The sequence below is a fragment of the Schistocerca cancellata genome, chromosome 6 (assembly GCF_023864275.1).
Source record: "Schistocerca cancellata isolate TAMUIC-IGC-003103 chromosome 6, iqSchCanc2.1, whole genome shotgun sequence".
Classification (NCBI taxonomy): Eukaryota; Metazoa; Arthropoda; class Insecta; order Orthoptera; family Acrididae; genus Schistocerca; species Schistocerca cancellata.
This window is the reverse complement of record NC_064631.1, coordinates 192,061,269-192,075,623: the sequence shown is the minus strand read 5'-3', so window position 1 is coordinate 192,075,623 and position 14,355 is coordinate 192,061,269.

Below are 14,355 nucleotides of genomic sequence, written 5' to 3'. Positions count from 1 at the left end.
ACTGATGAGTGCTGCAAGAAATTCAGTGATCTGTTTCAGTCCCTGCTGAAGTATCTTTGAGTTTGATTGTAGTGATTGTGTTTTGACAAACAAAGTTTGTGGACATAGTACCATGTCATGGCGGACACTGTTACAATATAAGCTAAGTTTGACTATATATGTATTACTGCGTTTGTTACATGTCCATGATTATGAGAGGCAGGAAGACAAATGGAGACAAATGAGAGTGGTTTAAACTTGTTAGTGTGGAGTTAAGTCCTGATACAAAGGAATAAAATGCAGATCTGAAAGTGAGTTAACTACTACACTCCTGGAAATTGAAATAAGAACACCGTGAATTCATTGTCCCAGGAAGGGGAAACTTTATTGACACATTCCTGGGGTCAGATACATCACATGATCACACTGACAGAACCACAGGCACATAGACACAGGCAACAGAGCATGCACAATGTCGGCACTAGTACAGTGTATATCCACCTTTCGCAGCAATGCAGGCTGCTATTCTCCCATGGAGACGATCGTAGAGATGCTGGATGTAGTCCTGTGGAACGGCTTGCCATGCCATTTCCACCTGGCGCCTCAGTTGGACCAGCGTTCGTGCTGGACGTGCAGACCGCGTGAGACGACGCTTCATCCAGTCCCAAACATGCTCAATGAGGGACAGATCCGGAGATCTTGCTGGCCAGGGTAGTTGACTTACACCTTCTAGAGCACGCTGGGTGGCACGGGATACATGCGGACGTGCATTGTCCTGTTGGAACAGCAAGTTCCCTTGCCGGTCTAGGAATGGTAGAACGATAGGTTCGATGACGGTTTGGATGTACCGTGCACTATTCAGTGTCCCCTCGACGATCACCAGTGGTGTACGGCCAGTGTAGGAGATCGCTCCCCACACCATGATGCCGGGTGTTGGCCCTGTGTGCCTCGGTCGTATGCAGTCCTGATTGTGGCGCTCACCTGCACGGCGCCAAACACGCATACGACCATCATTGGCACCAAGGCAGAAGTGACTCTTATTGCTGAAGACGACACGTCTCCATTCGTCCCTCCATTCACGCCTGTAGCGACACCACTGGAGGCGGGCTGCACGATGTTGGGGCGTGAGCGGAAGACGGCCTAACGGTGTGCGGGACTGTAGCCCAGCTTCATGGAGATGGTTGCGAATGGTCCTCGCCGATACCCCAGGAGCAACAGTGTCCCTAATTTGCTGGGAAGTGGCGGTGCGGTCCCCTATGGCACTGCGTAGGATCCTACGGTCTTGGCGTGCATCCGTGCGTCGCTGCGGTCCGGTCCCAGGTCGACGGGCACGGGCACGTGCACCTTCCGCCGACCACTGGCGACAACATCGATGTACTGTGGAGACCTCACGCCCCACGTGTTGAGCAATTCGGCGGTACGTCCACCCGGCCTCCCGCATGCCCACTATACGCCCTCGCTCAAAAGTCCGTCAACTGCACATACGGTTCACGTCCACGCTGTCGCGGCATGCTACCAGTGTTAAAGACTGCGGTGGAGCTCCGTATGCCACGGCAAACTGGCTGACACTGATTGCGGCGGTGCACAAATGCTGCGCAGCTAGCGCCATTCGACGGCCAACACCGCGGTTCCTGGTGTGTCCGCTGTGCCGTGCGTGTGATCATTGCTTGTACAGCCCTCTCGCAGTGTCCGGAGCAAGTATGGTGGGTCTGACACAGCGGTGTCAATGTGTTCTTTTTTCCATTTCCAGGAGTGTAGTATGAAAACTCAAGGTATGAACTTGCAGCTGCAACAAGATTAGAAATTAGAATTAAAAAAGGAAACACAAACAATCAATACCAAGTTTGAGTGACACATCAAAGAGTCACATAAGATGAAGCAGGAAATACACAATAAAATGTTTCAGTCATAAACAATATTTTCCACTTTAACAGAGGGGTTAAATGCTGAGGTAACTAAACAGAGTTATTTAATCCATAATGTAGTGAGTGAGCAATTTATAAATGTGGACAAGGACTTGAAGCAATCAAAAGTTTAGTACACAAACAAATAACAGACATACTAGCAAGGTTACAAGTGTCGAAAGAAAGCAAAGTTTTTTGATGTGTCTGCTATTTCAGGCTCTATTTTTGCTAGTTCAGAGGAGGAGGTAAGTGATAATCAAACATACAGTACAAGAAAATATTGAATCACACATTGACACTTCACTCTATCTTAGAGACAAATGAAATAGAGAGCAAAAACTCTGGGATGAATTATCCAAAACTAAGGAGTTAAAAAAAAAAAATCTTTGGAAACGATGGAATATCTGTAGAACTGACAGTAGAAATGCATCTTGGGAGTGGCAAACAGTTCAAGCCAGATGGGGAGGTACACCCTACATACATCTTAAGAATATTTACTAAATCTTTACCAAAGTTATGAGATGATTCAAAGAGGATAGGTTTTGCACTAATTAATTTAGAAGGGGACATGTCTGGTTTAAATTTAAAAAGAAGTACTGATCACCCAGTACTCAAGAATAATTTGTGCTTGAGTTATTTGACCCAGGGTATTATAATAATAGTTGGGGAGCTCGTAAGAAATATGCTGAGTGAAACTTGACAAGGGATAAATACATGGACAATCCAATAGAGGAGAGTCACTCAGTTAAAGTATTAGTACATAGATTACCTTATAATGTAAGGAAAGGTATTTGGTATCAAGGTTAATAGTTAATGACCTGTTAATGATTGTTGAAGATCTGCATACATTAACTAAAGAATATGTGGATTATACACCAAGTGGCAACCGTCAATCAGATAATGACCCTAAAGAAAAACTGAAAGTAATTATTGCAAAATAAAGAAGAACAATAATGACAGACAAAAAAAAAATCCAGTGAGTAACCAGTCCTTCACATTTCCCACAAATAATATAGATAATGCAGGTATTTGTACACCAACAGACCATTTGGTCATGAGCCAAATTGTTGGTAAACAATGAACCTTCGGGAGCCAGGGCCAGGAGGAAGAATATCAAGAGGAAGAGGAACAAACCTATTATAAAGGGAAAAAGTTTTGATAGGGAAGTAGACATTCATTTAGTTTCAGGGACTGAGGTACCTTTAATAAGACAAGAGTTAATGTTAAATATACATCACGAATGTAACTGTCCAACACTCCCAGTAAATGGACTTTATGTGGTTGCAATAGCAACTAGTAAAGGGAGACTTTTAAAGGAAGAAACTCAGTTACCAATAACCATTAGAAATTTCCATTTTCAGCAGACTTTGCTGATTGTACATAATTTTAATGTGCAGGTACTACTTGGTTTAGACTGCCTGTTTGAAAATAAAGTCTCGCTCAATTTTAATAAAATAAAGTTATATGGCAACAGATTAATTAAATGTATTTATTGAGGATCTTTTAAAAATAAGTCTGTAGATTTTAAGCAAAAATTACAAATGATGAAGTATGTTAACTTAGTAGTTACAGCCAATATACCATATATTCATGCCCAGAAGTTGAGGGTCATTTTCCTTTCATAGGATATGATGTGGAGTTTTTCTTTTCTACACCAAGTAGAACCTTGAGCTTTCATTAAGCTGTAATTCTACTCTCTGCCTTGCATACCACTTTAACATTGGATGCACACATATGTTTTGAGCATTGTCAGACAATAGCAGAAAGTGTCTATTGTGGAATTTTTTTTTAAGTTATTGTTTGACTTTGGAGATCATTCTTCTAAACTCCACAATAAAGTGTGTAATGGTTTGTGGTGTAAAGCAACGTGGTTCAACATCAAATTCCTCAACAAGATGCCGGTATTATTATTGTTTGGCATGCAGAAGCAACAAACAATAATGTGGCTTCAGGGAAGTATGGAGCCACAGAAGCCAATGTTCAGAGGAGCAAAAGGTCAAAGGATGTCTGAAATATGTGAAGTTGACTAGGAAAGCTTCCACTGGCTCACAGAGTGGATATTTCACAAATATTGAAATGGAAGTAGTGACATTTGTGCACAAGAAACTTAAAGAAGGAATGGCAGTTTCTCATGAATTGTCACAGAAATACAGTGTTCAATTTAAAGACAGCTCTGTAGGATAACAATGATGAGGCAATGCAATGGACTTGTGCTGTGACATCGAACATCCCTTGCTCAGAGTCTTTGAGCATTGTGTGTGGAGCAGTTGGTCATGTGTTAGTGACATGTTACAAGACTGAGAAATGAATATGCTTACCTCTTGGGGAAAATCAGAAATGCTGACAAGACTCCTATTAACTTTGACATGCCATCCAGTAGCAATGAGAAATCACAGGTCATCCTGGAGTTGTATGTGCTTGCTGAAGGAACACAGATGTGACCCTACGTTATCCTTAATTGCAAAACTATGCCAAAGGGAAAGCTGCTGCCTAGTGTCATATTTCATTGCTACAGAAAAGGATGGATGTCCAATGAGCTGATTCTAGAAAGGATCCATACAGTCCGAAGCAGGAGGCCATATGCTCTTCTAAAGAATCTTGGGATGTTGATCCATGTTGCTTTCAGTGGGACTCTGACACCAGCAGTGAAGGCAAAACTCCTGAAATTAAACACAGATCTTGTCATCGTTCCAGAAGTCATGACTTTAAAACCACAAGTGTTAGATGTGGTGATGAATAAGCCATTTGAGGATCAACTGAAGCAGCTGTACAGCAGATGGTGACTTCAAGGTGGTCAAGCCCTACCCCCCTTTGGGAAGTTGATGAAGCCATCAGTATCTCTTACTGCAGAATGGATCCAGACTGCTCAGACACACATGACCATTGCAGCAATTGTGAGTGGCTTTAAGAAGTGCTGTGCAACAAACACATTAGATGGGAGTGAAGATGATCTGCTATGAGAAGAAATGCAAGATAACCATGACAGTGGCAGTGGCACTGCAGATTCTGTGGACTATTCCAGTGAGGAGGACTAATAGGCCTCTGTATGTGACAAAGGGGGTCTTTATCTGATATTATTTTCTGTGTTCTGGCACTTGTGTTGCCTCCTTCAGTTACCCATGATGAAATGTACATCTGTAAGTATACAAAATAAACCCAATATATTTGTTTTGTAAATAAAAGCCACCCTTTCTTGCTACACTGTACTTTATTTCTGCGAGATGTGTTTCACCTTTTTCACTTTAAGGCCTTGTCAGTGGGATCTAGAATGATAAAGTTTTGTTTTGCTATGTGTTATTTGTAGATTATAAAACAGTTCACATCTCATTTTTTATGTCAAGAAGTGATTACTTAGAGTTCTACGTGTTTTTGGTTGGTATCTGTGTTTCCTCACAGCCGTCAAATGCTGGATGTTACTTGACAGATCTGTTTACGAAACATAAGCATTATTTTTATGTCCTGAGGTTTCTTCTTCCCACTTTTCATCTTGTTTGCTCTTATTGTTGTGATGCTCTATCAGTATTCTGTCACTAGTTATAAATATTTGATAGAAAACCATGATTTCAAGATGTGAGTTCATTATGAGTCTCATCGTGTTTGCTTTGTATATGTATGTGTTTCCAACCTAATGAGGTATACGCTGTTTTTATGTTTATATCTGCGTGTGTGTCTGTCTGTGTGTGTGTGTGTGTGTGTGTGTGTGTCTTGTGCCACTCATCAAAGAAAACTACCAAAAAGGACTTGACATAATAATGCAGATAGCCCAAAACAATGGTTACAGCAGTAACGTATTCGCAAAGCTAAACAACAAAATTACAAAAGTATAATAAAAGCACAAAGCACAAAACCCTTGACAACATTGCAGCAGAACCAAACCCAATCACAAACACTCAGTACCATAACAACTACACAGAATAATCAAGACAATATAAGGGAGAACAGAAGATGGTACACAATGACATAAAAATTCAAACTCTCACATAAAATCACCAAGTTTCAGAAGGCAAGGAATAAACACAGCATACACAACAGACAATTCTATCCAAACATGCACTCCAAAACTGACAAAAAACAGAGGCATATACCAGAAATCGATGTAGGCTGCAGTAGGTACTGGGAGATGAAGAAGCTTGCACAGGATAGAGTAGCATGGAGAGCTGCATCAAACCAGTCTCAGGACTGAAGACCACAACAACAACAATACCAGAAATCAGGTGTATCTCAATTACAGTGCAACACTTGTGATGGCAGAGACATAGGACAAACAGGCAGAACATTTGATGTCAGATACAAAGGACACATGAGAGCCTGGAAGTATGGGGTAAACCACTCCACATTTGCAGAGCACCTAAGAGAATGCAATAACAAACCAACAACTAAAGAAGGAGACATCCTAACCCTGCAAGAAAATTACCATGTAACAGAAAATCAAAGCTGAAAAGAAAACCCCACTGAATGATCAAGTACACATGCCAAACAATTCATTGTCTATACTAATAGATTGTAATAATAAAACCACTCAACCCCTTTCCACACACTTGTCCATGAACCACTCCACAAAACATTTAAACCAAAACTCAAATCCACTGAACACCAAAACATTCAGTCATTCTCTGACAGTGGTTACATTCATACGCAACATTCTACAATTCAACACTGAATGACCACCAGCAAAATCACCCTACATAAAAAAGAAAGGAAGAATAAAAGAAATCCATGCATATATACTCTCTCTCACTCACACACATTAACACACATGCACCCACAAACATGTAAACAAACCAAACAGGGTGAGACAAACAGTGAACTTTCAGTATCTGCAACTTAAATCGCAGTTTTCAATGAAATATTTGTAACTAGTGACAGGAGACTGATAGCGCTTCACAACAATAAGAGCAAATAAGATGATAAGTGGGAAAAATAAAGTTCACAACATAAAAATATTCTTGTAGGAATTGCATAACAAATATGATGTTCATGATGTGTAATGACTGTCGATGTTACTGATTCACATACACAATATTTATTTATACACATTGTATGGACAGATACAACTTAAACACTTGGCATCTCAGAACACACTGCTCAAGTCTCAGAGATACTGTTTTTGCAGCGATTTTCTTGGGGACAGTAGTCCATAGAGCTTGTGTCCCCAACGGGCTCTCTCCCCCAAAAGCATGGAGTTTGTGTTGCAGTGTGGTGCAGGTCATCTCTAGAGATGCTGTTTAGCTCATACTTGGCCAGATGTCTTGGTTGGTGCAGCAGTTTGCCTGTTTGTGACATTGGTTCTGGCTGAGTAGGTGGTACTGTAGGTGCCGTCAGTAGGTCGTCCGACAGTGGTTGTACGTGATCCTGTGAAGGAGGTGTAGACCAATCCTGCATTCAGTTTTTGGTGTTATGGTCTGGGGCTGACACACGTAGGATACTGCCCATGGATAGCATAGATAACAGTGCACCCAGAATTCCAAACCCCTCACCTGGTTCAGATTCATCTATGACACCTTCATAAATAGACCAAGGGTGAGGACACCTTATCCACATTCCATCAGAACTTCACTGCCTTCTCCCCAGTTTCCTTCACCTGGTCCTAATCCACCCAGCAAGCCATCCTCATCAACATTGACCTCCACCTCAGAGATAGCTACATCAGTACTTCTGCCCAATCAAACCTACCAACCACCTGCAATACCTCCAATTTGACAACTGCTACCCATTCCATACCAAGAAGTCCCATCCATACAGCCTAGTCACTCATGACTGTCACATCTGTAGTGACGAGTGGTCCCTCCCAAAATATACCAAGGGTCTCACTGAGGTCTTCATAGACTGTAAGTATCCTCCAAACCTTGTACAAAAAAAAGTATCCTCTGCTTTATCTGCCCAATCACCCACCACTTCCCAAAGTCACACCATCCGGCCGCAGAGGAGCAATCCCCTTGTGACTTTGTATCACCCAAGACTCAAGCAACTGAATCACATTCTCCACTAGCATTTCAACTATGTCTCATCATGCCCTGAAATGAAGAATGTTCTACCCACTACCCTTCCCAACCATCCCACAGGGGTATTCTGCCACTCACCAAATCTACACAATATCCTCATCCATACCCACCCACACATCTCCTGCTTCCAACACCTTCCCTCATGGCCCTTATCCCTATAATAGGCCTAGATGCAAGACCTGCCCCATACAACCTCCCACCACAACTTACTCCAGTCTAGCCACAAGCATCACTTATCCCATCAAAGGCTGGGATATCTGTGAAAAACCTGTATCCAAGAAACAGCTGCACCACCCAGTTGCTGAGCATGCTGCCCAATACAATGTTCTTCATTTCAGTGACTGCTTCACGGCCCATACTATCTGGATCCTTTCCACCAACACCAGCTATTCTGAATTGCACAAGTGGGAACTCCATCTGCAATATATCCTACGTTCCCATAGCTGTCCTGACCTCAAACTTTGTTAGTCTTTGTCCTTACCAAATGGTTCACATGGCTAGCACTATGGGACTTAACTTCTGAGGTCATCAGTCCCCTAGAACTTAGAACTACTTAAACCCAACTAACCTGCAACCATAGCAGTCACGCGGTTCCAGACTGTAGCGCCTAGAACCGCTCGGCCACTCCGGCCGGCTTTGTCCTTACCCTCTAGCCCCTTCCCTGTTCCCATTCCAGCACCACACAGTCCTCTATTCCACCAATGCACCCATTGTCTTTTTACCTCTCTTTTTTTCTGCTAATCTGCCCCCTCCCCCCCCCCCCTCCCCTCACCATTTGTCTAACCTCCTGACTGCATCTAGCTGCCCTACCCTCTCAGCACTTTACCATCCCCCACCCCTACCTTGCTATCGCCCCCTTCCCCCTCTCACCCCTGGCCTCTTTCTCTCTTTCTTACCCCCACCACACAGTTGCATCTCCTATGATGTGCAGCTGCTCACAGTGTGGCCTCAACAGCCAGACACAGCAGTCATGTGTGTGTGAGATTGGTTTGTTTGAGTGTGCATCTGTATGTTCTGTATCTGAAGAAGGCCTTGTTGGCCGAAAGCTCTTTTTGTTACAGCCTTTTTGTTGTGCCTATCTGCAACTCAGCATCTCCAAAAGATGGAATAGTTTTGCTATGGCTGGCTTTCCCAAGGATATAAATAGTTCTGATGGAATGTTGTCTATTCTGGAGGACTTGTTTTGCCTTTGGTCTTTCAGTGCTCTTTCAAATTCTTCTTGTGATATGTGATTTATTCATCTCATTACGTACAATTTTCAAATAATTTTTTTAAGAGAAATAAAAAAGTTTACATTGTATTTTACATTTCTAAGTTACAGCAAGCAACACAAGTACATAAAATAATACATGTAATACAATCCCTGAGTTCAGATTGTGTAGCTGTCCTCAATGAATTCTTTGACAGAATAGTAACACTTTTCCACCAGAAGAGTAAAGAGAAATCTTTTCAGTGAACCAAGCTCCATCTTAAATCTATTACTGCCTTTTATTTTATTGAAAATTTTTAACCCCATATACTCTGGCATTTGGGCATAAAGTTTTAAATGATGTATTGGATGTTTTAAATTATCTCTGTGGCGAGTGCTGTAGTTGTGGTCAAAACGGAAAGTGTCAAGTGTATGTTGATTTTTATGTAAGAACACCACAACCTCATATATGTAAAGTGAGGGGACAGATAGAATTTTTAAATTTTTTAACAGTGGTTGACAGGATTCCTGTTTTTTTGCAACACACATTTCTAATTACTTTCTTTTGTAATACTAGGAGCCTAGTGACATTTGCTGAATTTCCCGAGAAGATTATGCCATAATGAATAACTGACTCAAAATAGCAGTGATAAATTATCTTTCTGGTATCCATGTTTGTGGCACCACTTGATAAAATACACATTGCAAATGCCAAGCTGTTCAGTTTATTTGCTAAGCAATCTATGTCTACCTTCCAATTAAATTTTTATCAAGATTTAGGCCTAAAAACTTCACGTGGCTTGCTCTGTGATATCCTGATCATTGCAAGTTATCTTTATTTCAGTCCTTTCTACCGATTTAGCTTCAAATTGTATCATTTTGGTTTTAGTTACATATAGTTTTAGTCCGTTTTGATGGAACCAAGATTCAAGTTTTTCTCAAGCATTTTTGGCTTTTTCAATTATAACTGATGTATCATCAGCAAATAAGACTGAATAAACATCAAATGCAAGTGGCAGGTCATTTACGTAAAAAAGAAACAGATAGGGAGCCAACATCGAACCTTGTGGGACTCCTTAGGGAAGTGTTTTCCAGTCTGAGGAATAATTGTTTCCATTTGAAGTTAAAACTACTCTTTGTCTCCTATCTGACAGATAAGAGCTAAACCATATTAAAGCAGTGTCCCTGATTCAATACATCTGTAATTTGTGGAGGAGTAATGCATGGTTCACTGAATCGAAAGCTTTAGCTAGATCACAGAATATTCCTGTGACCTTTCTGCCTTTATCTAGCATGGATCATATTTTTTGGATAAAATCATTTATAGCATTCACAGTGCTTTTACCTGGTTGGAATCCAAAGTGGTTTTTAAAAATTATATCATTTACAGTAAGAAATTTATTAACTTGTTTTGCTGCAATCTTTTCAAACACTTTAGAGAAGACTGGCAAAAGAGAGATAGGGCAGTAATTCCCCATATCTTCTGTCAATCCTTTTTTGAATAGAGGTTTGATCTCAGCATGTTTCAATACATTTGGAAAACATCGTTGTTCAAAGATTGATTTATAATAATTGACAGTGGTTGAGAAATAATATCGTACACACATTTGATTACAGATGTGGTTATTTCATCCCACCCATGTGAGGTTTTGTTTTTTTAGAGGCAATATTTCCTTTTCCACATCCGTTTGGGTCATTTTTTCAAATTGTTTAAAAGATGTGTTCTGGCCATTTTCCAAATTTGTGATGCCTTGATAGAATGTCATATCCACATCTGATCTTACTACATTTAGGACGAATTCACTGAAACATCTAAAGAGGGTTTACTATAATTTCATTTTCATGTCTAATTTTCAAAATCTCATGAATTTTTACTCTGGCTAGTTCATACTGAACAACTGACCACACTGCTTTTCTCTTATTTTTGTGTTCTCCTACGAATTTATTTTTTGCCATTTTTTTTAGCTGCCACTACAACTTTCCTAGATACAGCTTTATACTGTTTAACATAAGTAACAAAATCTGGATTTCTGTTTGATTTTAACTCATTGTGGAGCTCTTCCTTTGTGGCACTAGAAATTTTTATTCCTGTTGTAGTCCATTTGGGTTTACCATTTACTTTCTTTTGCTTATATCAACAAGGAAATGATTCAGTAAATACCTCTAAGAAACAATTTAAGAATTTGTCATAGTTTATTGAGCTTGAACTATTGTGGTCTACAGGCCAGTTTATTATACTTAATTTACTGTGGAATAAACCCATTTTACTTTTACTGAGATCCCTTTTTATATATACTTCTGGAGGCTTTAGGTTATTTACTTTTGGGAGCTCAATAAACAAAGCTGAGTGATCTGAAATACTCAAGTCTAAGCAGTATCTGTGCTTATTTCCATTGTCAAATTTGTAGTTGGTAATAATATTATCAATGCAGGTCACTGATCTGCTGTTTTCCCTAGTGCCTTCAGAAAGTTTAGCTTGAAACCAGATTTCTGAATTAAGTCACAAAATTTTGTGGAATCACTGCTGTCAACTAAGACATTTAAGTTGAAGTCTGCTGCTATAACAACTTTTGTCTTATTTCCTTTCTGGTTTTTCTAGGAGGCATTTGAATTTGGCTAAGAAGACTTATTGTTACCGCACATCTGGGAATTCCGTAGATTGCTATAACCAGTGTGTTCAGATCACTTAGTTCTACAGAGCAACTTTTAAACAGGCTCTCTTCATTTAAATAATTAAAACTGTCTCTTACTTTATAACTTACAGAAGAATTTACAAGAATGCAGGGGCCTCCATGAGATTTGCTTATTCTACAAAAGCTAGTAGCTACCTTAAAATTATTAATACTATTTAATACTTTTATACAATCTTCTGTCAGGCAGTGTTCATTTGGGCAGATAATTTTAATATTTACAGATTCTGAAAGCAGAATTTTTAGTTTGTCAATTTTTGAGTATTTACGATTTGATAGTTCTGCCCCTCAGCCATTTATATTCCAGTGCATCAATAGATCATTTTTGGTTTTGGTTATTTTACACGCATCCTTTGTTGGGTACCTAAACTTTTTATTTTCAGTTTGAGTCTTTTCTTTGTCACCCCTATTAGAATGAATTAGTTTTTCTTGCTTCTTAGGATTTTACACACGCCTATGAACATTTTACTAAGGTTCACAGAACCTAATCTATTCAAGTGTACGCAGTCTTTTCCCAGACACTTATTGTTTAAGAATTTGTTTGGGTCAATGAATACTGCACCAAATCTGTTGTACTGTTCCCTGATGCCGGTATTCATCCTGTTGATGTAAGTATCACTTACCGATCTTCGGTGAATAATTCTACTAATTACCAGCCTGGACGTTGGGTATACAGTTTTTGCCAATCTAATCAGATTCCATGTTTCATTCTTGCAGTATCACATCTCCTATCCCATTTTCATCTGTTGTATCCTGTTCTCTTTCTATAAATATGCCTTCAAGTACATTTCCCTTGTACAGCCCCCTTATGTATTTCTTCCACCTTTCGGCCTTTCCTTTTTTGCTTAGTACTGGTTTCCCATCTGAGCTCTTGAGATTCATACAGCTGCTGTTCATTTCTCCAGATGTATCTTTAATTTTCATATAGGCAATATCTGTATCTCCTATAGTTATATATTTCATTTTCATTTCTTCATATGTACCGGGTGATCAAAAAGTCAGTATAAATTTGAAAACTGAATAAATCACGGAATAATGTAGATAGAGAGGTACAAATTGACACACATACTTGGAATGTCATGGGGTTTTATTAGAACCAAAAAATACAAAAGTTCAAAAAATTTCTGACAGATGGCGCTTCATCTGATCAGAATAGCAATAATTAGGATAACAAAATAAGACAAAGCAAAGATGATGTTCTTTACAGGAAATGCTCAATATGTCCACCATCATTCCTAAACAATAGCTGTAGTCGAGGAATAATGTTGTGAACAGCACTGTAAGGCATGTCCGGAGTTATGATGAGACATTGGCGTTGGATGTTGTCTTTCAGCATCCCTAGAGATGTTGGTCGATCACGATACGCTTGCGGCTTCAGGTAACCCCAAAGCCAATAATCGCACGGACTGAGGTCTGGGGACCTGGGAGGCCAAGCATGATGAAAGTGGTGGCTGAGCACACGATCATCACCAAACGACGCGCGCAAGAGATCTTTCACGCGTCTAGCAATATGGGGCGGAGCGCTATCCTGCATAAACATCGTACGTTCCAGCAGGTGTTTATCAGCCGAGCTGGGGACGACGCGATTCTGTAACATATCGGCGTACCTCTCACCCGTCACGGTAGCAGTTACAAAACCAGAATCACGCATTTCCTCGAAGAAAAAAGGCCCGATAACGGTAGATGTGGTAAATCCAACCCATACCGTGACTTTCTCATTGTGCAATGGAGTTTCCACAACAGTTCTAGGATTTTTGGTAGCCCAAATTCTGCAGCTGTGGGCGTTGACAGACCCTCGGAGCATGAAATGAGCTTCGTCAGTCCACAACACGTTACTCAACCAATCGTCATCTTCCGCCATCTTTTGAAACGCCCACACCACAAATGCCCTCCACTTCACTAAATCACCAGGTAACAGTTCATGATGCCGATGGGTTTTGTACAGTTAGCATTGGAGAGTACGCCTAAGTGCCAACCAAACAGTAGTGTATGGAATGCCGGTGCGACGTGCGACTGCACGAGGCCGACTTCCCTGTGCATAGGCGAACCTGCTACAGTCTCCATTTCTTCCTGAACTGTCTCAGCAGCATTATGCCTTGTGCTCGGTCAGCCACTAAGGGGTCTATCGTCTACACAACCTGTGGCTTCGAACTTCGAAATCATTCTTGCCACAGCTGCATTTGTCAATGGACTTTTAGCCATTCAAATCCCCTTCCTATGGCGATAGGATCGTAATGCTGAACTAGCACATTCCCCTATTCTGATAATACAGCTTCACTAAAAGCACCTTTTCAGGTTAACGTCAACGTGCTGCGACTGCTGGCGCATCTGATTCTCTCTCTCATTACAGCTCCTTTTATATATGATTGTCATGCGCAGTCACTGACGTTTTGCTGTCCAGCACCATCTGTTGAACATTTTGTGAACTTTTTTTTTTGTTCTAATAAAGCCCCCTGTCATACCAAGCACGTGTGTCAATTTTTACCTCCCTATCTACATTATTCCATGGTTTATTAAGTTTTCAAATTTATACTGACTTTTTGATCACCCGGTATTTTTAATTTTCATATAGGCAGTATCTATATCTCCTC